A 26129-nucleotide genomic window follows, 5' to 3' on the forward strand; every position below is an offset into this window, starting at 1 on the left:
GTGTGCCAATTTTTTTTAAGTTAATTGATAAGTTTAATTCAATTCCAATAAAAATTCTAACAAGATTAGTTTGCAGTATTTTGACCAGATGATTCTGAAATGTATGTAGAAAAATAAATGGGAAGGGATTACCAGAAAAAAATATTTGAAAATAAATGAAATGAGAGAGAACTTGATCTCCAGATATTTCCTTGTAGGTGCCATGAGCTAGGCACCTACAAAGAGGAGTTCAAGTTCAGGAGAGGTAATGTAGTTGGATCAGAGAAACCCAGTTTGCCCCAATAACTATTTTTTGGGGGGGGTACACTGGTGGTTCAGTGGTAGAATTCTCGCCTTCCATGTGGGAGACGCAGGTTTGATTCCTGGCCAGTGTACCTCATGCACAGCTACCACCCATCCGTCAGTGAAGGCTTGCATGTTGTCATGATGCTGAACAGGTTTCACTGGAACTTTCATACTAAGATGTAATAAGAAGAAAGATTTGGCAATCTACTTCCAAAAATCAGCGAATGAAAACGCTATGAAACACAAGGGTCTGATGCCATCGTGCATAGGGTTGCCATGAGTCAGGGGTGACTCCATGGAAGCTAACAACAGCAACTAATATTAGGTCACAAGATTTTGGGAAACAGTAGATCCTAGTTCAACCACTTTCTGTGTGACTTTAGGCAAGTTATTTAATTAACCCGAGAATCAATTTTATCAAACACTAAACCAATAATACATACTTTATAGAGTTTTAATAAGGATTAGCATTTGTTCTGTACTACTTTCTATCATTCTACAAACTCTTGGAGTAAAAGACTGTCTAACTAAAATTATGTTAAATCCAATGTTCCCAATCCAGGCACACCACCTAGGATTCTGGTACATGCCTACGGTCGCTAAAGATGAAGAGGAGGAAGATGAAGAGGAGGAGGAGGAGAAGTTATCAGATGACATGATCTTTTCTTGAAATACTATAACAGTCCACACAGCAGTTTGTCCAAAAAGCAGTTGTGAAGTTGGGGAAAGAAAGCTGCTCTAAATTTTAGTTCTTCCCCTGGTGGCACACTGGTTAAGAGCTGGCTGCTAACCAAAAGGTCTATAGTTTGAGCCCATCAGCCTCTCCTTGGAAACCCTATGGGGCAGTTCTACTCTGTCCTACAGGGTCACTATGAGTTGGTGTTGACTTGACCTCAACGGGTTTTGGTTTTATTCCTAGCTATACAATATACATATACGTATACCATCTTCATCATCATCATCTTAGGTATTGCTTGCATTTTGCAGATGAGGAAACAGAGGTAAAGAGATCTCTATAACTTGCCCAAGTCACACAGCTCTTTCACGTTGACATCAGGACCAGGGCGGCTCTTAACCATCAGGCTGCTCTTTGTCTACGTGCCCAGCAATGTTGTCAACACAACTGTTGTTAGGTGCTGTCGAGTTGGTTCCAACTCATAGTGAACACAATGAAACGCTACACCATCCTGCACCAACCTCACAATCATTTCTTTGCTTGAGCCCATTGTTGCGGCCACTGTGTCAATCCATCTCATTGAAGGTCTTCCTCTTTTTCACTCTCTACTGTACCAAGCATGATGTCTTTCTCCAGGGACTCGTCCCTCCTGATAACATGTCCAAAGTATGTGAGATGAAATCGCTCCATCCTTGCTTCTAAGGAGCACTTCTGCTGTACTTCTTCCAAGACAGACTTGTTCTTTTGCCAGTCCATGGTATATTCAATATTCTTCGCCAACACCACAAGCAAAGGTGTCAATTCTTCTTCAGTCTTCCTTTAATTCATTGTCCAGCTTTCAAATGCATATGATGCAATTGAAAACACCATGGCTTGGGTCAGGGGCACCTAAGTCTTCCAGGTGACATCTTTGCTTTTCAACACTTTAAAGAGATCTTTTGCAGCAGATTTACCCAATGACATGCATCTTTTGATTTCTTGATTGCTGCTTCCATGGCTGTTGATTGTGGATCCAAGTAAAATGAAACCCATGACAACTTCAATCTTTTCTATGTTTATCATGACATTGCTTATTGGTTCAGTTGCGAAGACTTTTGTTTTCTTTATGTTGAGGTGTAATCCACAATGAAGGCTGTGCTCTTTGATCTTCATTAGTAAGTGCTTCAATTCCTCTTCACTTTCATCAAGCAAGTTTGTCATCTTCATAACGCAGCTTGTTAATGAGCCTTCCTCCAATCCTGATTCTCCCTTTTTCTTCATATAGTCCAGCTTCTCTGATTATTTGCCCAGCATACAGATTGAATAGGTGTGGTGAAAGGACACAACTCTGACACACACCTTTCCTGACTTTAAACCAGGAAGTATCCCCTTGTTCTATTCGAACAGCTACCTCTTGATCTATGTACAGGTTCCTCATGAGCACAATTAAGTGTTCTGTAATTCTCGTTCTTCACAATGCTATCTATAATTTTTTATGATCCACAGAGCCAAATGCCTTTGCAAAGTCAATAAAACGCAGGTAAAGATCCTTCTGGTATTCTCTGCTTTCAGCCAGGATCTCCTCGGCACAGGGTAGGCACTTAATAAACAATTGTTGCAACTGGACTAGAGTAGACGAATAGGAACGTGAGTACTCACATTACAGAGGCAGTAAGTAAAAGTTGGGCACTGCAAACTAACTGGTCTGTCTTGTGGGACAATCGTCATTTAAACAAAGGGTAAATTTGAAGCTCTGTCAGGCCTTGAGGTCAAGGACTGTGTCTTGTTTACAGACCACTGAGGCCAGTGCCTGGTGCATGGTGAGCATTCATAACATAAATGGGGCTGTCAGTGCTGTGGTTCACCGTTTTCTCCAAAGGCCCTAGCATAGCGCCGAGCTCTTTGTCTACTTTTTAAACAATGACTATTTACTGATTGAATGCATGCTTTAATAACATTTCTGAATCCCAAATGTGTTTGATATTCCTGGGTTTTCCTGTAGTTATGGTTTTAAGACAGTGAAAGATACTCCAGAGTGAAAAGGCTTATAGTCTTAAATCCATGTTTATCTGTTACGCACTTTCCTGTTTAAATTTGGGTTTTAATTTGTAAGGAAGCGGTACCAGCTTGAAACAAAGAAAGTGAAATTTTAATTTACTTAGAATCAGCAAACATTGCTCGACTGTTTAGGAATAGTAATTGATTATTTAAAAACTTGCAATATTTCCAATATGACTATTTTCAACTACGAACCAAATGTTTGAGCAGAGTGAATGAAGATAGCAATGCTGTTTTATGAGTTTTAGCTATAAAATAATGTTTATTTATTTGAATTCCCTCTGTAAATTTAAGGGATTCGTGTGTGTGTGTGTGTGTGTGCATGTGTGCTAGAAATCTCTTTAGGATTTCACTGGTTACCAAGTAGAAATGTCCAGAAAAACATTATCTTATTGTGGAGGACTAAGCGATTAGCTGGACAAAAATAAAACCACCAAAGATGACAGATACGTTTAAAAATTGTACTTTATTATAGAGTTGCGTTTGCTGGTATAGATGGTATCTGCGTTTCGGAAAACCAGAACTGGCTTCCAGTACTTTGTTATGCCACTTTAGATTCTGTTGTCAATAGCTATGATCTAGTTTAGTAAGCACTCGGAAACAGGGTGTCCATGAAAGAGAAGTAACCCTGCTTTATCAGGTCTTGGAAAGATGGATCCTTTAAAACGAGAGAGATAACAGTGAGCAGAGAGGCGGAGCAGAAGGCTGGAACAATAATTTGCACTTTCTATATTGGCTTCCAGTATCATCCCCAAGTAGCTGCTTGAGACCTCAATATACTGGACCTCATGGAGACAGGAGACAGAACGGTGAGGCTGATAATGATTACAACGCACAGTTGTGCTGAGGTCATGGGCTTGGTTAATTCCTTCCAAAGGGATGGAAGCAGAGAAGGGTGAGTGCAGCCATTCAGCCCTGACTTTCCAGCTAACTGGGAACTGCTTATAATGGATGTCCCTGCCCCCATCAAGGGCATTTCTTCCATTTAGCAACCGCGCGGGCGGGAGACATTGCTCAAGTTACAAGGGTTGAGTTTGCAGCAAGCCACAAATCACATTTCATTTATCAGGCCCCACAGATGACAGGATATCATCAAATCCCTGGAGAGCCATATTCATTAAAAAGAAATCTTAAGTAATTACAACAATTAATTGACTTGAAACAGTTTCTGGTGGATAAGGTTTACATAATTCATTTGCCAGACAAAACAAGCCTGATCAAGTCCGGGAACATGCTAGTTAGGAGCGCCCTTCTATCTGACACTGCACAGCCCTGGAATGTTCCTCAACTGGGCCGTGTTCTTCCTTTCTCTTTTCTTAGAGGAAAAGGTAATTTTTAGAGTAAGAAACAGGAACCTGAAAGGGCCCGACAGGCTCTATTTTGGGTCCATGAAATGGTTGGGCAGCACCTCTCTACTTGTGCTGTTACTAAAACTGGTGAAGGAAAATGAAAGTGGGCTGTATTAACCAAGAAATCTCTGAGTTTGTGGTTTTGAGGACATAGAGGTGGATCAAGGCAAGGCCTTCCAAAAAGTTAACCTGTGATTTAGGACAAGCTCAAGATCAACCCTGTTAATGCAACATGTACAAACAACTGTTGTTAGCTACGCAGAGTTGGCCCCTAACTCATGGCGACCCCAATGCTGCCAGGTCCTGCCAGTCCCATGATCAGTTGTGGATGGGACCCTTGTGATCCATAGGGTCTTCCGTGGCTCATTTTCAGAAGTAGATTGCCAGGCCTTTCTTCCTAGTCTGTCTTAGTCTGGAAGCTTCGTGGAAGCTGTTCAGCATCATAGCAACACACAAGCCTCCCCAGACAGATGGGCACATGAGGTGCAATGGCCAGAATTGGACCTGGTCTCCCTCATGAAAGGCCGGAATTCTACCACTGAACCACCACTATCTTTGCACAAAACAATTACTTTTGAAACCCTGGTGGCGTAGTGGTTAAGTGCTACAGCTGCTAACCAAAAGGTGGGCAGTTTGAATCCACCAGGCAGTCCTTGGAAACCCTATGGAGTCACTATGAGTCAGAACCGACTTGATAGCAAAGGGTTTTTTTAATATTAATGTTTGGTCAATATTTTCAGCAACTAAGACATAAACTCTTTAGCTACAAGTTTCTAAAATGTGGAGCTTATGATTAAATTTGGAGAGGGCTGTCACCGGCCTGCTATAGCAAATCACTTTTTCTCTGTGCTGTAAAATATCATTTTCCAACTACCTGGTAACACCTGCAATATAATAGAGCCGTATTATCTGCCTTTTGCTACATCAGCACCTCTTTTAGAGAAATGACTTACCGAAATCCACACAGAAAGAAACCATCCTCTAACAGCATTCCAGTGTGCCTTATTGGGGTGGTAGGGGAGTGGCTGATGGCAACTCTTAAGAAAATAAGAAAAAAAAGCAATGGCTATAGAATTTTTGAGATTCCTATTTCTTACTTCACATCCGTAATGGACCTTACTAGGACATCTGGCTTTTAGTACTCACAGGGCCAGCCTCTGCGGAAGATGGGGCCAGTACTTACATCCAAGAGTGATAGTTTCCAAAGCTTTATTCCTCCAAGTGAAGCCACAGGCTGGCTGCTTCAGTCTCCTCTGGGAGGCTTCTTGAACATTTGAGCACAGGGCGGAGGATGCACACACACTGAATCAGAATCTCCAGGGTGGGGCCTGGGCCTCGGCAGTTTTAACAGGTGCAGGCAGAATGTCTGGCTTAGGTGCAACCCAATCCATGGTTAGAAACCAACTCCGATAAAGTCTATCAAGAAAAAACTGACTGGGTGTTCTGGCCCCCAGGCTCCCACGAGGGGCGGCACTTCTCCTGAGTGTGCAGGTGCTGCAGCAGGTCCTTGGGCGCCAGCTGCTGGAGGGAGGGCCCCTGAGACAGGGTGCGTCCAGCTGTGACCCAGAGCAGCAGGGAGAGAGCCCACCTGCACCCGTCTCCCTTGGAGCTTGGAAAGGGCCGGCCCCACGGTCCAAGTGCCTCAAGCACCGTCGCTCCGCTCCATGTGGGGGCCTGCAGGGGGCGGGGCCCGGAAGTGAGACACAGGCACCCCCCCACCTGCCCTCTGAGAACAAATGGTCGGTGCGCCCTGTGGTCAGTCACTCCATCCCGTGGCCCCTTCCATGCTGTGCAGCCTAGGGCCATCGCAGAGCCTCTCTGGACTTCTGTTTTCCCTATCTTACACATGTGGGATTTCACTATTGCAGCAGTTCTTGGCCATTTTGGTGGCTGGAAGAGGGGGGCAGTTTTAGATTCCTGACGTCTGTATGTCCACCAGGTTTCTGGGTCCGGGGAGAACTTCGGACTTAGGTTTCCGTAAGTGTCCTCTTCCCAACCCTAGGGTGACAGTCTCTCTTTTAGCACACCCTGAGAGGCACTTTCTCCCTTGTGTGAGATTGACAGGTCTGGTGAGGAGGTGATGGGAGAATGATCTGTCTGGCCCCCAGCACCATCGTATCCCCCACCCCTCAATCTTCCCTGCCTCTGCTGAGGAGAGTTCAAAACTGGGCAGAAATGCAGCCTGGTGGTACAATGTAGATTTTTTAGTTCAGAGTCTACAATTAAGTATCTAATTGGTCTCGAAGGTTTTACAGAACAGAATCTTCTGAGTGTTTTGGGTAACATTTGCCCAGTAGGTATCTCTTCAACTGTGGAGAAGGCACACACAATGCTTCCTAATAAAAAATGGGTGCTACTTTGGGAAATGCATCAAAACATTATTATTATTATTACTATATTATTATGTTAAAGATGTTTTAGTATGTCTGGAACTGTTTCTTTAATGTTTTTTATGCATAGGAAGGTATACTGTATACTCTATAAGAAGACAAGTATTTGACTGACGTTAGATACAGACCCTACCTAGCTGTTCTGATTTATGTACAAATTCCACTTAAAGACAGATTCAGGCCTGGAACTCTTAATCCAGGGACTGCCTGTATCTACAATACTGACCATCTAGAAGATTCAGAATCATTGAAAAGTCGGTAGAATGAATTTCAATTTGTGGAACAAAGAACTCAATTTGGCATTTTGTCTCTGGTTCCTAAAAATAACCCTTGAAATTTGTCAGCAATTGAAATGACTTTATGATATAAGGTGTCCGGACAACAACAGAGAATGTGTGCAAATGAGTAGGGGTTACACAGGCTCCATCCTGGTAGCAAACCTCAGGAAGGGAGGGTGACAAGATGCAATCAGTCATGCATATTCAAGGATTCAATCAGTCATTGACTATACAATAAGGCCCCAATCCTTGACTGCAATGAAGCCAAAAAAAGCTCCATATGTGGAAGTTTAAAGGACTTCCTGGATTGGCAAGAGCATCCAGGCACAAGAGGGTTTGGCACGTCCCTATGACAATGGAAGTCAGGACCTTTCCCAGACCATGCCTGATGCACCTCTTCATTTGTATACTTTGCTGTTATAATAAATGTAAGTATAGGTAAGAGTAGGTAATGACCCCCACATGTCTCCAGTTTGTTGTACTGTGGGGGCTTGCATGTTGCTGTGACGCTGAAAGCTATGCCACCGGTATACAAATACCAGCAGAGTCACCCATGGTGGATAGGTTTCAGCTGAGCTTCCAGAACAAGACAGACTAGGAAGAAGGATCTGGTGGTCTACTTCTGAAAAGCATTAGCCAGTGAAAACCTTATGAATAGCAGCAGAACATTGTCTGATACAGTGCTGAAGATGAGCCCCTCAGGTTGGAAGGTGCTCAAAATACAACTGGGGAAGAGCTGCCTTAATGACCTGGATGGAGTCAAGCTTTCGGGATCTTCATTCGCTGATGTGGCATGACTCAAAATGAGAAGAAACAGCTGCAAACATCCATTAATAATTGGAACCTGAAATGTATGAAGTACGAATCTAGGAAAATTGGAAATCATCAAAATTGAAAGGGAACACATAAAGATCAATATCCTAGGCATTAGTGAGCTGAAACAGACTGGTATTGGTCATTTTTAATTCGACAGTCATATTTCTACTATGCTGGGAACGACCACTTGAAGAAGAATGGCGTGCATTCATCATCAAAAAGAACATTTCAAGATCTATCCTGAAGTACAACGCTGTGACAGGATAATACCCATATGCCTGCAAAGAAGACCAGTTAATATGACTATTATTCAAATTTATGCACCAACCTCTAAGGACAAAGATGAAGAAATTGAAGATTTTTACCAATTTCTGCAGTCTGAGATTGATCAAACATGCAATCAGGATGCACTGATAATTACTGGTGACTGGAATGGGAAAGTTGGAAACAAAGAAGAAAGATAGGTAGTTGGAAAACATGGCCTTGGTGATAGAAATGATGCTGGAGATTGCACAATGGAATTTTGCGAGACCAACAACTTCTTTACTGCAAATACCTTTTTTCACCAACATAAACAACAACTGTATACATGGACCCCACCAGATGGAATACACAGGAATCAAATTGATTACATCTGTGGAAAAAGACAATGGAAAAGCTCAATACCATGAGTTAGAACAAGGCCAGGGGCCGACTGTGGATCAGACCATCAATTACTCATATGCAAGTTCAAGTTGAAACTGAATAAAATTAAAACAAGTCCACGAGAGCCAAAGTATGACCTTTAGTATATCCCACCTGAGTTTAGAGACCATCTCAAGAATAGATTTGATGCAGTGAATACTAATGACCGAAGACTAGACGAGTTGTGGAATGACATCAAAGACATCATACATGAAGAAAGCAAGAGGTCATTAAAAAGACAGGAGAAAAAGAAAAGACCTAATGGATGTCAGAAGAGACACTGAAACTTGCTCTTGAATGCCGAATAGCTGAAGCAAAAGGAAAAAAAATGATGAAGTAAAAGCTGAACAGAAGATTTCAAAGGGTGGCTTGAGAAGACAAAGTAAAGTATTATAATGATATGTGCAAACACCTGGAGATGGAAAACCAAAGGGGAAGAACATGCTTAGCACTTCTCAAGCTGAAAAAACTGAAGAAAAAATTCAAGCCTCGAGTTGCAATAGTGAAGGCTTCTATGGGGAAAATATTAAACGACACAGGAAGCATCAAAAGAAGATGGAAGAAATACACAGAGTCACTATACCAAAAAGAATTGGTCGACGTTGAACCATGTAAGGAGGTAGCATATGATCAGGAACCGATGGTACTGAAGGAAGAGGTTCAGGCTGTACTGAAGGCATTGGCAAAAACAAGCCTTCGGGAATTGACGGAATACCAATTGAGATGTTTCAACAAATGGATGCAGCCCTGGAAGTGCTCACTTGTCTATGCCAAGAAGTATGGAAGACAGCTTTCCGGCCAACTGACTGGAACAGATCCATATTTATGCCTATTCCCAAGAAAGGTGATCCAACTGATTGTGGAAATTATCGACCAATATAAGTAATATCACACATCTCTCTGCTTGCTTCTCTCTTTTATATCTCAAAAGGGATTGACGAAGACAAAACCTAATTTTGTAGATTGAGTCCTACCTCATTAACTTAACTGTCTGTAATCCTGCCTCATTAACATCATAGAGGTAGGATATACAATGCATAGGAAAATCATATCAGATGGCAAAATGTTGGACAATCACACAATACTGGGAATCATGGCCTAGCCAAGTTGACACACATTGTTGGGAGGCACAATTTAACGCATGACAGGGGGGTGCACTCACCTTGCTCCTTTTGTAGTGTGGTTAATATCACAGAGTTCATTGGTGTTTCTTGAAAATCTGCTTTTGAAATCATGCCATTTTTTTTTTCCCTTCATGATTTCTTTCATCGTCACTTATGCTATTCTACTTTTTGGAATGTTTCACATTTCTGGGCCCTAGAATTCTATAGATAAGTTGCAGTGCTATGTGTTTTATTCATTCAACAAAATCTTATTGAACACCTGATACTGCTTGTAAACTGTGCTGAGAGCTGGGGCTATAAAATGAATAATACTTCCAAAAATTTGTTTTATATATTCTTGGATTTCTTCATGGACAGTTTTTCTTTCTGTTATTCTTTTTTTCAGGCTTATGATTTCTATTTGGTGTTTTAAAATAATTTCTATTTATTTGCTGAGATTTTCTAATTTTTAATTTGTTTTAAGAGATTCTGTAATTGCTTATGGAAGCGTTTTCATGATGCTTGCTTTAAAATTCCTGTCAGATAATTCCAATATATGATTCATCTGATGTTGGTGTCAGTTAATTGTCTTTTCTCATTAAATCATGATTTTCTTGGTTCTTGGTATGACTGGTGATTTTCGATTGCATTCTGGATATTTTGGTTATTATTTTAAGATAATCCAGGACTTATTTAAATCTTTTACTTTAGCACGCAGTCTCACTATTTAGGTTAGTCCCTCAGTTCTAGACTAATTTGGTGGGCTGTGGTTCCAATGATAGTTTAATTTTCTGAGCGTTTGTGTTATTTCGTTGGCTTGGTTCATCTGGTGTCACTGGGGCTTTCACTGGTCCCTGCTGGTGGTGCATGAGGGATGGAAGAAGTTTCCTGTGGCCAGTCTCTTTTGACCTTGGTGTGTGAGGGGAGTCTCAAGTGGGATGAGGAGGACGGCTTTCCTGGCCAAGCACTTGTTGCCAGCAGCTCTGATTTGTCTGGAAAGGGAGCCTCAAGCCTGGAGGGGAAGGAGAGCACCTCCCCTGCCCATTTGCTGTTAGTGCAGCTCCCAGTGAAGTCCCCTTGTGGATGGTGCTGGGCTAGGGTCCTGTTGTTGGAGCAACAATAGATTTCTCAGAAGGTCTTGGCAGGTGGTGCATCAAAGTTGCCTGATTAACAGACTTGCCTAGAGAGTTTTAAAAAATCACAGCCTCCTGGGCCCCACATCCTGAAAATACTGAATCAGTGGGGTGAGGCTTTGAATGTAAATATTTTCCTAAACTTCCCCAAGCAATTCTGATAATTGGCCACATTTGGTAACTATACCTAACCAAGAAATGGAAACATCTTCAAAATGATATAGAACCTAGAAATAAAAGGCCCTTTGCCTATTTTATACAGGCCAAGCCAAAAGGAAGACTTCCAGTGATGTCAGCCAGCACATCTTAAAGGGGACTGTGAAAAAAACAGAAACTACTGAGAGTGACAAAGATTACATAATTTGTATGATACCTACCAAACCAAAACTAAACCTGTTGCCATCAAGTTGATTCTGACTCATAGTGACCCTATGGGACAGGGTAGAACTGCCCCACAGAGTTTCCAAGGGGTGCCTGGTGGATTTGAATTGCTGACCTTTTGGTTAGCAGCCGTAGTTCTTAACCACAACACCACCAGGGTTTCCTGGGATATCTAGTATATAAGAAAAATGACTAAAACGATTGGTATACTTGCTTGATGAAGATAAGCCTTGGGAGGGCTTGATTATTGTCTTCAGATACTTAAAGGGTTATTCTGAGAAGGGGTTAGACTTATGTTGTTTTGAACCAGGAAGCTACATCTTTAGCAAACTTACCAGGTGATTCTGAAGCAAGTAGTCTATTAACCTCACTGTGAGAAGCAAGGGGCTGGAGCACTCCTGGCTACGGAAAGGATTCATGCAGAATTTTATAGAATGGTCTGGGTGCATGAGAATCAAAGAGCTACTGGTGATAATTCAATAGGGAGCCAAATGAGATGAAAAAGGAAGGAAGGAAAGAAGGAAGGAAGGAAAGAAGGAAGGAAGGAGGGAGGGAAGGAGGGAGGGAAGGAGGGAGGGAAGGAGGGAGGGAAGGAGGGAGGGAAGGAGGGAGGGAAGGAGGGAGGGAAGGAGGGAGGGAAGAACAAAGGAGGGGTGAGTGAGGGAAAGGAAAAAGAGAGGGAGGAATGGAAAAAGGAAGGAAGGGAGTGAAGGAGGGAGAGGGGAGGCAGGAAAGAAGAGAGAAAAGAGGGAGGGAGGAGGGAAGGGAGGGAAAAAGGAAGGGAGGAAGGGAAGAACAGAAGAAGCAAAGGAGGAAGGAGGGCAGAAGGGAGGGAGAGAGGCAGGGATGCCTGGGTATGGAAGGCCCACTCCTGGGCAGGGCCAAGAATTTGTTTTTCTAACAAGCTTTCAGGTGATAGTAATGATGTGCTTCTTGGGACAACACTGAAAAACAGTGATCTAGGAAACACCACCCTTCAGTTAAACGAATGCTGCTGGAAAGGATGAGGACATAAAAAAACCTGTCCACCATAGAGGGTTCCGGAGGGCAGAATGAAACAAAGTAGTCAAGTGATTGGGAGTCTGCATCAGGATGCGCTGTGCCAGGACAAGTGTCTGGATAGTCTTACACTGTTGGGGAGCACCAGAAAGACCCCAAGATCTTTTACAAGTAGTTAATGGCTGTAAAAGTATTTATGGGCACTGTGCACTTATGCACTCTCAAAGATCTAAAATAGGCTCTTTTCCATGTATGTTGAAGCTTGCTGTTGCCACAGAGAGCTGTAACTAATTTCACTGTGCCTGCAAGGGGTTTTAGTTAAGATCCAGTACAACATTGATTATAATCGGCACCTTTTTTCTCGAAGAAGGAACAGTTTGGCAGCAGAGGCCTTTGGTGAGATTGATAGGGCTTTATTTATACCTTTTCTTGGCTTTTTGATGACTCCTCATTGGCTCTAGGATACAATCTGGAGTCCTTGATGTTATTTACAACACTGTTCTCTATCTGGCCTACGAGTCTCCAGCTTCTCCATGAGGCCATTTCTCCCTTCTTTTCTAGACCCTAGTCACGAAGCTCGTGCAGTATTTCCTTGCAACGAGGCTTCACCCACATTCTTGGGTTTGCTCAGAATGTTTTTTCTCTTGCTTTGTTAGTTAACTTTTATGGAGTCTTCTAATATTAACTTAAATGTCACCTCCTGGGAGAATTTTCCTAACCATCAAAATATAGTGCCTTTCTCTTTTCTTCCATGACACGTGGCACAGTTGTGACTCTGTGTTGATTATCAGATTTCCATTTTCTAGAATGGTAACTGTAGAATGGTAACAGGGTTTCAGTCCTAGTTTTATAACTCGAAGTCCCGTGTCCTGGGAAGCCCTCAGTCCTGGGCAAACCAGGATGGTTGGTCATCCCGGCCGTGTTCATGGTGTTCACACTCTACCTTCAAGACCCAGCCCTGTGATGAGCATGGATTACATGCTCAAAATATTTAAATTAAACAGAATTGACTAGTGCTTAAAGTGGCTCAAAGGAGACTTATCCCTCACTGTTAAGGTCCCTCTGACCTCACCAAACATTACTTGAGAAGGGAGAAAGATGACAAAATCACTGCGCAAAATGATTTTGGGAGTTTGATTCCAACCGCTCAATCTGAAAGTCAGTAAGTGGATTTAAACTATAGGTATAATGCCAGATAATGTACAAAGCTGTCCGCTTAGTCATCCATCAAACAGTATTTTTTGTGCCTACCCTCAAAATACTCCCCCCTCAAAACCAAGTTCAGTAGTAAATTATATTCAGTTTCTTGTGAGAGTTTCAAAAGCTACTTCTTGTTGTTAGGTGCCGTTGAGTTGGTTCTGACTCACAGTGATGCTATGTAAAACAGAATTAAATGCTGCCCATTCCTGTGCCATCTTCATAATTGTTATGTGTGAGCCCCTTGTTGTAGCCACTGTGTCATTCTATTTCATTGAGGGCCTTCCTCTTTTTTTGCTGACCCTGTACTTTACCAGGAGCACTGGTGGTGCAGTGGTTAAGAGCTCAGCTGCTAACCAAAAGGGTTCAGCAGTTCAATTTTATCAGCTGCTCCTTGGAAACCCTATGGGGCAGTTCTACTCTATCCTACAGGGTCCCTGTGAGTCAGAATTGACTCAATAGCAAAGAGTTTTTTGGTTTTGGTACTTTGTCAAGCGTGATGTCATTCTCTAGAGACTGGTCCTTCCTGATTACATGTTCAAACTATGTGAGAAGAAGCCTTGCCATCCTCACTTCTAGGAGCATTCTGGTTATACTTCTTCCAAGACGGATTTCTTCATTCTTCTGACAATCCTTTCAATAGTCTTTGCCAACACCATAATTCAAAGGCATCAATTCTTCTTTGGTCTTCCTTATTCATTGTTCAGCTTTCATGTGCATATGATGGAATTGAAAATACCATGGCTTGGATCAGGTGCACCTTAGTCTTCAAAGTGACATCTTTGCTTTTTAACACTTGAAGAGGCCTTTTGCTGCAGATTTGCCCAATGTAATACATCATTTGATTTCTTGACTGCTGCCTCCATAGGCATTGATTATGGATTCAAGTAAAGTGAAATCTTTGACAATTTCAATCTTTTCTCCATTTATCATGATGTCCCTAAAAACTACCCAATCAAGTGCAACTACTCTGATTGGAGATTACCTTAAATGCTATCGGGTGCTAATCTGAAGGGGCTGAGGGGGATTAGCACTGGGCACCACAATAAAGGGCTGTGACCATTAGTACTCCTAGGTTGGCTTGGGTTAGGTTGTGGTGACATCATGCTTCCATTCTGATGTCCCCTCTTTTGCGACAATCCCTGGGGCACAGGTGTCTTTAAGTGAATGTGTGATCAGTGTACCTGAAGAAATAAAGCTGCTTACAAGGAACAAGAATGTCCAGAGTCACACTCAAGTAAACAAACTCAGTCATTCATCTGGGAAGTTTTTTGTTGTTTTAAAAAGACTCAACTGTTGAGGAGTATTTATTAACACAACATGAAGGAGTTAGTATCAAGGATTTCATCTTTCAACCAAGAAAATTAGAAAGGTTGTCTTGTTCCCACTGCTACAGTGTAAGGGCAAAGGCTATTAGGACAGCTCATCTTCCGTAATATTGAAAACACTCTAATAGGCTTCTCGAAGTCAGGAGGAGGGGGACCCACTGGCTCAGAGTGGAAGGATAGCTGTGTGATGGCTCTCAAGCAGGTATGAGGCAAACTTGTGAGCATAGAGATTAAAGGGAGGAAAAAGGAAACTGAAATGGCTCCTTCTTTGCCCTCTAACCATGTCCCTCATTAGACTTTGAGGGAAACGGTGAAGGAAAGAAAATAAGAAGAGAGGAGGGAGAGGAAGTGGGTGAAGATGCTCACAGGTGCTTCTCACCTGCTCAGAACCAATTTTATTAATAGAATCGGAGCACTGTTTTCCCCTCACTTCCCTCGTCTCAAGCAGTAGTGATGGATGAAAACGGGAATAATCTTCAAAGCGTTCTTGATCCTGACAGCCATGTCAAAGATATACGCCTCCAGCAAGTGGTGAACCTGTGGGTGGAGTGTGGAACAAATCAACCCAAATTCAGCAGTACCTGTTCTGGTTTGTCTATTGCTATGTAAGAAATTGGAAACACTGGTGGCATAGTGGTTAAGTGCTACGACTGCTAACCAAAAGGTCGGCAGTTTGAATCTACCAGGTGCTCCTTGGAAAATCTATGGGGTAGTTCTACTCTGTCCTAGAGGATCGCTATGTGTTGGAATCAACTCGATGGCGATGGGTTTGGCTTTGGATGTAAGAAATTACCCTACAGCTTCAGTTGCTTAAAGCACAACCATCCTATACTGTCATGATTTTGTGGTCAGCAATTTCAGCAGGGTTCAGTTGGGTGATTCTCCTATTCCACCTGATATTGACTCTGATGTCTTGGCGATGTGTTCAGCTGGCAGGCAGGATGGTCTAGATGACCTAAGGCAGCTTCACTCATATTTCTGGTGCCTTGGTGGGGGTGGCTGGCTAAATAATAGGCTGAATGTTGAATATCCAGGTCCTAGCTCCTGGAACCTATGAATGTTATGGCAAAGGGAACTTGGCAGGTATAATTAAATTAAGGATGGAGAGATTATCCTGGATTATCCAGGTGGCCGCTAAATGTAATAACCAGTGTCTTTATAAGGAGGGAGTCAGGGAGAGATTCAACTGCAGAAGAAGGCAATGTGACAACTGAAGCAAGACTCTACGCTGCTCCCTTTGAAACTGGAAGAAGGGGTCATGAGCCAAGGAAGGCAAGAAATGCAGCCCTGGAAGCTGGGAAAAGCCAGGGAACAGATTCTCTTTTAGAGCCTCTGGAGGGAGTGTGGCTATGCCGGCACCTTCATTTCAGCCCAGTGATACTGATTTTGGACTTCTGGCCCCCAGGACTTTAAGAAAACAGATGTGTGTTGTTGTAAGCCACCAAGTTTGTGGTATTTTCTTACAGCAGCCATAGGAAACTCATAGTGGGGATAGTCAGAAGACTGGATCAGCTGGGACTGATGACCAGAGTGCCTGCTGTGCCTTTCCAGGATGGAGGGGGCCTCAGGGCTTCTTACGCAGGGTGTTCCAGAGAGGAAGTGGGAGCATCTGCTTTTTTTTTTTTTTTTTTAATTGTGGTAAATGTATACATAACAAATCATTTGCCATTTCAACATTCTTCACATGTACAAGTCAGTGGTATTAATTATGTTTACCATGTTGTTCAACCATCACCACTATCCATTTCCAAATTTTTCCATCACCCTTAACCAAAGCTCAGTGTCCCCTTAGCAGTGAGTCCCCCTTTTCCTCCCTCCTGCCTGTTCCTAGTAATCACTAATAAACTTTGGTCTCTATACTTCTGACTATCCTAGATATTTCACATCATGCAAATATTTGTCCTTTTGTGACTGATTTACTTCACTCAGTATAATCTTTTCAAAGTTCATTCATGTCATAGCATGTGCTACGAATTCATTTCTCTTTATGGCTAATATTCCACTGTGTGTATATGCCACACTTTGTGTATCCATTCATCAGCAGATGGACTTTGAGGCTGTTTCCACCTTTTGGCTATTGTCAAGGTGCTGCAATGAACAGCACAGTACAGGTTTTTGTTTGTGTTCTTGCTTTCAATTCTTATGGGTATATACCTAGGAGTGGAATTGCTGGATCATAGAGCATCTTTTTTATTAAGGTTTGGGCAAAGCAACCACAGAGCCTGCCCAGATTCCAGGGGCCGGGACTGGGGAGGGGTATAGCCCCTGCTCCCTCTGTGGAGGGAGTGTCAAAGGCTTTGCGGCCATCTTTGCCGAAGTACTTCAGGAGAAAATATTTTGAAGACTTATGCCCTAGTAACTGCCGATCAGCAGCATCACAGCCATATACTTATTCAATCTGCTGACTATCAAAACCCTTGTTCTGTGGTGGGTAAAATCATTTATCAGTTTGACACAGAGAAAGAGGGAGATAGATTCTTTTGTATTCCTTATGGAATCCAAAGTCACATTGGCTTAAGTCATCCCAAAAGAGGTCAAGAAAATGAGTGGCTTTTCAAATGGCATTTATTCCTTTTTCTTTCTCTTTGTCTCTGTCTCTTTATTGTCTTCCACATAATTCGAGAGAAGACAGACGTTGTATTGGCGACTATGACCTGTAGTGTAAAAAATACTCTGGCAAAATTGACAAATTGTAACTGAAAAACTGATCTCAAATAGGGGAGCTTGGATTTCTCTCTTGTTTAGTCTGAGTGTAATGGCTACTGTGTACTAGACTTCTATTCTGACTGCAGCATCTCAGAAGGTATTGCTTTCATCCCTACTTCCTAACCAAGCTCTGATGAGGGTGAGTGATCAGAGAGCTTAAGGCACTTTTGCATGTTTACATTATTTCTTCTAATTTTCCTAACAACCTATCCTTCAGCTTAGTATTTCTTTTCAAAGATAAGGAAACTAAGAGTGAGAAAAGTTACATAACTAAATAAATGGTAGTGCTAAGTCTCTCGGTTGGTTTCTCTTCCTCCTGGCTGAGAGGTTTCCGGGAATGGACACATGACACAAGTTCACAGAGAGGTGAGTTTCCCCACACATTTCTCCCCTTTTTTTTCCTAATTATTGCAAAGTCATGTGAATTTCACATAACTGGTGTCTTAGGCTGAGTTCCCTAGAGAAGCAAAATCAGTGCAGTGTATAAATATATACAGAGAGAGATTTATATCAAGAAAGTGGCTCATGCGGTTGTAGAGGCTGGAAAGTCCCAAGTCCGTCAGCCAGGCTGGAGGCTTCTTTGATTCATGTAGCTGCAGGGGCTGGTGAACCCAAGATCAGAAGGTCAAGCAGTAGGCTTCTGGCTCACAGGCTGCAGAGGTCTACAAATCTCAAGATTGGCAGATGAGACAGCAAGTAAGCTGCTAGCTCAAGTCCCAAGAATCAGAGGTCAGATGTATAGGAGCCAGCTGCAGGTTCCAGAGTAAACAAAAGCCAGTTAGCTTTGCCAGAAAGTCCACCTATAGTGGATGCAGGCCACACCTCTAAGGAAATTCCCTTTCAACTGACTGGCTGCTCATAACAGATCTTATCATGGAGGTGATTACATTATATCAGATCTCATTATGGAGGTGATTACATCATTATACAAGTGCCAAACTGCATCATAACTCCCAAGCTACTGAGAATCATGGCCCAGCCAAGTTGACACACAACCATCACAGCTGGGCAACTCGATAGGTGTTCAAGGGCTTGAGCAACCACTGTAGAGATGGACCCGATATGGGGCTTTGTATCAGCTACGGGCAGTGCACACCAGCTGATGTCGTAAATCTTGCTAGATGACAATTTTGTATTTACTGCTACAGTAGGGAATAATGCTATCAGGACTATGGTGTTCTGTACTTTGGTCATGAAACAAACTGGCTGGACTCACTGTGTTGGTAGAAGCTAGGTGCCCTTCCATCTGCTCTAAGGTATTAATTTGGGTGTATATAGTAGCCCTGAAAAGCAATACAATTAGCACCTCCCTGAGTGACCTCCAGGCTTCCAAAAATTATAATAACGATAAGAGCAATAATGAAGATGAGCTTCCTCATTAAACAAATGGAGATCTTGAGGGTAAAAAATAATTTTATGGTTGTAACTTCTGAATCTGCTTTCCTCATATGGGAATAATGACTGGAAATCTGGGACTCTTAGCTGAGTTCAAGCTCTTGTTGGAGTGGGAAGGGCTTCCAAGGTCCTGGTTGAGTTACTATCATCACCATCCATCTCCATCTTTCATTAAGGGTCTGCTATATGCCAGGCCTGGTGGTGCAGTGGGTAAAGCAATCAACTGCTAACCAGAAAGTAGGCAGTTTGAAACCACCAGAGGCTCTGTGGAAGAAAGATGTGACAGTCTTCTTCTTATAGCCTTGGAAACCGTATGGGGCTGGTATGAGTCAGAAGCGATTTGACAGCAGTGGGTTTGGTTTGGGTTTATATGCCAGGCCACCAGCCATTTGTCAGTTTGTTGTACTGGGGGGCTTGCATGTTATAGTGTGGTTGTGATACTGGAAGCTATGCCACTGATATTTCAAATACCAGCAAGATCATTCATGGTGGACAGGTTTCTGTAGATTTTCTAGACTAAGAAAGACCTGGTGATCTCCTTCCAGAAATTAGCCAGTGAGAACCTTACGGATCACAACAGAACACTGACTTACTTTGGACATGTCATCATGAGGGATTAGTCGCTGGGAGAGGACATCATGTTTGGTGAAGTAGAGGGCTGGTGAGGGCAAGGGATACCCTCAGTGAGATGGATTGACACGACAGCTACAATGATGGATGGACTCAAACATGTAGGTGATCGTGAAGATGACAGAAGACCCGGCAACATTTCTGTTGTACATAAGGTTGCCACGAGTCAGAGTTGACTTGATGAGAGCTGTCTATCCATCTGCCTGTCTGTCTGTCAGCCAGGCATTGTTTTAAGCTGGGTATATACTGTATCTTCTGGTTTAAAAGATATATTTACCCTATTAGTCTTTCCAAGGAAAGTGTCTCAGAATTGTCCTGTGTTTATCGATCCACACTACTGAGAGCTGCTGAGCAAGGATGACGAATAATGATTACCATCACCGTCGAGCTGACTCTGACTCATAGCGACAGAGTAGAACTGCCCCATAGGGTTTCCAAGGAGTGCCTGGTGGATTCGAACTGCTGACCTTTTGGTTAGCAGCCATAGCTCTTAACCACTGTGTCACCAGGGTTTCTGACAAATAATGATAGAAGTTTTGAAAAGTGAGGAGGAGTTTGGGTTATTTTCAAAATATTTTAGAATCAATTGTATCACTGTACCTTAAGATTCAGAAGCTATTAGGACATTACTAAGCTTCAAACTTCAATGCCATAGACTTTATGAAGAAACATGGAATTGGGCTGAAAGGCAGTATTTTGGTCTTACCATCAACCAAGCAAGTGGGAAAGAGGGAATGCACTGAAAGCTACTAGATGTAGCAAACCCTGTCCCTAGAAGAGAACTGGAAAATACCAGTTACAGTTTGAATCGTGTCCCGCAAAGAGACATGTCCAAGTCCTAACCCTGGTGCTCGTAAATGTGACCTTACTTGGAAATAGCATCTTTGTAGAGGTAATTAAGTTGACATGAGGTTATACTGCAGTAGGGTGGGCCTTAATCCTATATGATTGGTGTACTTATAAGAGGAGAAAAAACACAGAGGGAGAGACCCAGAGGGATGATGGCTATGTGAAGACAGAGACAGAGATTGGAGTTATGCTGCGCAAGTCAAGGAATGCCAAGGATTGCTGGCTGTCACAATTTAGGATAGAGACATGGGACAGATGTTCTTTCTGAGCCCTTAGAAAGAATCAACACTGCCAACACCTGAATTTGGACTCCTAGCCACCAGAACTGTGAGAGAATAAATCTCTGTTGTTTTAAGCCATCCAGTTTGTGGTACTTCGTTATGGCAGCCACAGGAAACTAATACAGCCATGTATCAATTAGGATTAGGTTCAGTTGCATGTGACAGAAAACTCAAATAATTGTCTCTTATTTAAGATAGATGTTTATTTTTCTCTTCCTCAGAAGGAGCCCAGAGGTCAGCAGCACACACTGGTGTGGTAGCTCTGCTTCATCAAGGACCCAGCTCTCTTTGTCTCTCTTTGATCCTTGTCTTTCGTTAATCTTTAGTCTGAAGCCCCATGGCCCAGGGAGCCTCCCTGAACTCCAGCCAATTCATTTACATTTCATCCATCAGAAAAGAAGAGGGGAGAAGGAAAAAGGTAGCAAAGGACACAAACCAGTTATCTTTTAAGGGGCTTCCTATAAGCTGTCCCACAAAACTGCCACTTTTTACTCTGCCCAAAGAACCATCCTCCACCACCATCAGTTGCCATCCAGTCGACTCTGATTCACGGTGACCCCATGTGTGTCAGAGTAGAGCTGTACTCCATAAGGTTTTCAAAGGTTGATTTTCAGAAGTAGATCACCAGGCCTTTCTTCCAAGGCACCTCTGGGTGGATTCAAACCTCCAACTTTTTGGTTAGCAATTAACCATTAGCGCATTAACCATTTTGCAGCACACGGTGCTGGAAATTACAATCTTTATTTGAATGAACGTATGCTGGCTAAAAACCTGTTTATTTATTATTAAAGAAGACAGAGAAAAACAACAGCGGACTGACCACTGCAGTCCGTGCCACCTGCTGCTCCTGAGAGAAGAGTTAAAACTAGGGGTATCAGGATAAAGAAAGCCCAGATTTCCAATTGGATTTCGGTATATAATACAACACATTAATATTAACAAATAATGCCCGCTTTTATTTTATTCTCATAGTTCAGAAGAGTTAAGTAGCTTGTTCAAGGCATCAGAGCCAAGAATGAAACCCAGATCCATCTTGACTCAAAACCCGTATTCTCCTAATTGCAAAATATTTAATGCATCTTCAAAACATACTAAAACTTTTGGGCTTCAGGAAAGAAAAAACCTTGATGCGAGGGGCTTTTCCAGCTTCTCCTGTACTAGACTGTGCGTAGTGACAGGCAGAGGTAATCTGAAGATGAGAGAGATTGCAATACTGTAATACAAAGGGCGATTGTGATGAAATACTGGGCCTGTATATCCTGGTCTGATTCCTGGCCAATGTACGTCATACGCAGCCACCACCTATCTGCCAGTGGAGGCTTGCAGGTTTCTATGGTGCTAAACAGATGTCAGCAGAGCTTCCAGACTAAGAAAGACTAGGAAGAAAGGTCTGGTGACCTACTTCCAAAAATCAGCTGGTGAAAACCATATGGTTCACAAGGGTCTGATCCACAGCTGATCATGGGAATGGCGTAGGACTGGGCAGCGTTTTGTTCTCTTGTGCTTAGGGTCACCATGAGTTGGGGCCCGACTCAGCTGCAGCTACCAAAAATAGTAAATGCTCTGGTCCGAGAATTCTGTGTAACTATAAAGGTGAGTGACGAAAGCTCTGTGTCCTTTCAGCAGCATTCCTTAGCTTTCACGACAGCTACATGGTAGCTATCCTGGTTTGGGACCAGGAGTTTGGATTATTCACAAGCCATTTTAGAATGTAGGTCCCAGCGGAATTTGCATTATAGTCTGGTGGGTAGCCGGGTGTAAAGAATCCAAACTGAAATTCCTTGTTTCCAAATGCTAAGGCAGGTCTCCGAATGCCAAACAGATGTGAAAAATCAACTCTTAGGCCATTTGTGTCTGTCGTAAATTGTAGGGGGAAAACTCCCCAAGTAGAAAAATAGCTTGGTGTTAGAAGAATATATTCTTTTAAAGATGACAGTTGAAGGAATTTGAATAGCAAAATGTTTTTGGATAAAGGCGGTTAAGCACAGGGTTGGAATCCAAATGTTTCTCAGGAGACAAGTGCTATCCTTTATCAGCATTCTAACTTAATCAGATGTTGAAATGTTTAGGCCTAAGTTCGGGAGATGTCTAACAGTATTTTCTTCCAGATTTCATCTCAGGCGTAGCCTTGAATATTGGCATGACAGAAATATATACATATACTCTTTATAAAACTAGGAGTTTCCCCACAATTCCTGCCCTATATGACCTAGCAATATGGAAGAAATTTTGCATCATGCGCATCGATAATATATGGCTTTGATAGCATTTGATGGACCATCTGCTTCCAGACAACTAGGTCCTTCTATTTCTAGAAGTTTGAATAACACTCTGTCCCACAGCCAACTCTGTCCCTATAGGCAGAGGCTTCAAAACTAGTTTCCTCTCAGAGTTGAAAACAGTGGTGTGGTTTAAATGGTCAAGGTCTTGAACTTTACCGTTGGAGCAGAAGGATAGTGAAAGTCAGTGCTACTTTCTACTCCAGGGGAAAAGGCAAGTCGGTTGCACTTAGGTGTATTGTTGGAAAACTGGCAAACCATCAGCTTCCTATTGAGATATGAGCATCATGAGTAAAATTAACCTTTGAATCCCACAAGGTCCTAAAGAAGTCTTCCATCCCCAAGTCGATGACTTGTTCTCATTAATGCTTATACGAAATACATTTCCTGCCGACTGTGGAGTTTATCTTTTAAATAGGCAAGATGAGTTCTTTCCTGTAGGTGTACTTACGAATTTATAGAACCATATGACTATACCAGTTACTGAAGTAGTCAAAGTAGTTACTAGTCAACATATCATCCACTGAGTATTTATTACTACTTATTCTCTGTTCCTTGAGCTAAGGTAGAGTGCTGTTGATGACTCATTGTTAGGGAAGGGTATTGAGGAGGTAAAGGACATTCCTTAACCACAGAGTCAAGGAAATAGTTTTCCTTCTCACTCCAAGTACTATTGAGTGTGATCTCCGTAGAGAAGTTCTTTCTGGGTTTATACGATTGTGGGAACGTCAGGTTTCTCTAAAAGTATCAGCCCCATTAATTTATTATTCTGTGAATTTTTTGCTCATTCATTCATTCAGCCAGTTTTTATTGGCACAATGGTTAAGAGCTCGGCTGCTAACCAGCTGCTCCTTGGGAACCCTATGTGGCAGCTCCACTTAATCCTGTAGGGTCTCTATGAGTTGTAATTGACTTTACAGCAAGAGTTTTTATAGACGTTAGGTGCTAGTCATTTGGGTTACCAAGAGAGGGAAAAATATAGACACCCTCTTGCTTATAGCCTAAGTGGAGGAAAGAGATGAACCGAAGGACTGCATGAACAACTGTGAAGGTGGCTTCAGAAGTGCAGTCAGGAGAACATGAGAGTTGAAAATGGGATTGGACTGAGGGTGGGAGGCACGGGCTTTCACAAGGAAGCTATTTTGAGCCAAAGGAAGTGGAGGAAGGAATATATCAGGGAGAAAAAACAGTTTGTGCAAAAACCCTGTGCTGTGTGCTAGGAAAGGGTCTCGAGTGTTCAAGGAATGAAAGAAGGCCTGTGTGAGTAGGGTGCAGACAGGAAGAGAGCCTGGGGAGAGGAGCGACAACCCCTGTGCCTGCCCCAGCTCCCAAGCCACACCAGCTTCAGAGTGTAGATCAATCTAAGTAAAAAGTACTCATCTAGTGGGATTTCATTTCTTCTTTTGAACAATATTTTCACGTTTTTGTATATTGTTTTAAAGAATCCATGGATACTAAAAGGTGGATATGATTAAACCCAGCAGTCGTGACAGAAATAGCCTTACCCCACTGCTAACTTTCACCTACTCGCCTTCCACACCCCCAATCCTGTGGGATAACTGCATTTAGTGCTTTTGGCTATTTCTGTGGCTTTTGTTTCCGCATTTCGAAATATGCTTATATTGTGACTCATTCATCTGTCAGTTTTGGACCTATCGGTTTTGCTGTGTGTTTGCAGACAGGGTTTAGTTAGCTCCTTCACACTGTCTTTCACTCATCACTCTCCCCATTGCCCCACATGGTTATGACTGCCATTTTTAACATCATAATGAACTTAGTGAATATTGTTCACTGCTGAGCCTGCTGCATATTGTGATTACAGTTCGTTTTTTTTTTTTCCTTGCATAGTTTTTGGCTTTCCTTGAATTAATGCTCTGCCTCGATTCTTTATATGCTTTGCTTTCTTTCTAGTATTTTTCACATGGTCTATCAAATCTGAAAAAATAACACCTCCTGTATTTAAGAGCGTTTTTTAACCCATCACCAGCATTTGGGGAGAAAGGTGAGGGAGGGGTGTTGGGAGCCCCATTGCTCACTCTGCAGACTTTCCATTATCTTCTGGAGTCTCTCTGGGTGACTTTGTTCAGACACTAGGTCTGTCATCTCCTGCTTTGGGTTGGGGCAGGGCGGAGAGGCATTGTAGGCCTTGTAGTTGCCAAGTAGCTTCCTCTATCCCACTAAGTAGGTTACTCATCTTCCGTTCTCTTCCAGCTTCCAAAACCTGGTGAAACTTGCTCACCTGCTGGTGCCTAGCCCTGTTCTTTTTGGCCTTCTGGGCTTATGCCTATTTGGTCCCATTGCTCTTGCTTTAGTGGTATTTTTGTAGAGAGCAGGGATAATGCATGGGGCTAGTCTGCCACTTCTCCTGGAAGTCTCCTACCATTTCATTTTTGGTTGTTCCGTGAGCCCAGTGGCCCAAAGAGGCCTGCTGGGAAACCTGACCATGCTCTGAGTCTGCCTGGCTGCCAGTAGATCTGGGGGCAGAGGGCATCTCCCTAGGGATGTGGTGGGTGGCTCTGGTGCTATGGACCTCCTGCCTGCCTGCTTTCTGCTGCACATTATCATGCCTCCACCAAAGTCTGGAAATGGCAAGGAGGGTCACGTAAAAGGTTCTTATCCAGATGTGGTTTCATGGGGTATCATGCCCTGTGGAGCTGGAACAGGAATAAAAAAAAGCAGGAATAAGGCTGAGCGATAATAAAAGTACTTTTTATTTTTAAAGAGATAATAAAAATACTTTTAATTATCTCTTTAAACAGAGCTTTTGATACTAGAAATCTCTTCCCCTCTCTCTTTCTATATTTCAACAATAACTTCATTTAATTTGGGCATCTGGATGGTTCCTGTTTATTGAAAAACTCAAAATGACGGGGTCCGTCCTCTGGCCTCCTAGGAGGGGCCATCCATTAATCACACAGTGAGTCATAGTCTTCTATTGTCTAAGCCCTGATGGCCTCCTTGGAAACGAAAAGAGAACATTTGGACATACATATCTAGAAAGGTCAATGAAAGAAGGAGCAAAAATAAAAAAATAAAAATAAATATATATATATATATATAAAAACGGGAGCACTCCTGACACCCTCACCAGTGTGAACAAACCTCAAGAACACAGGGACACACATTGCTAGTTACTCAGCAACGGTGAATGTGAATAATCAAATGGAATATGAATAATAACAGTCCTGTGTTAGGGCCGTTGGGGCCACACAGCAGCTGGGAGTGAATCTCTAAAAACGGGGATTTGTAATGGAAAGGCTGACAAGCCCTTACCCATGGCAGTGCTAGCGAGAGCCGTGATAATACAGTAAATAAGTGAATGGGCTGGGCCTA

Source organism: Loxodonta africana, chromosome 1 (genome assembly GCF_030014295.1).
Source record: "Loxodonta africana isolate mLoxAfr1 chromosome 1, mLoxAfr1.hap2, whole genome shotgun sequence".
In the NCBI taxonomy this organism is placed as follows: domain Eukaryota; kingdom Metazoa; phylum Chordata; class Mammalia; order Proboscidea; family Elephantidae; genus Loxodonta; species Loxodonta africana.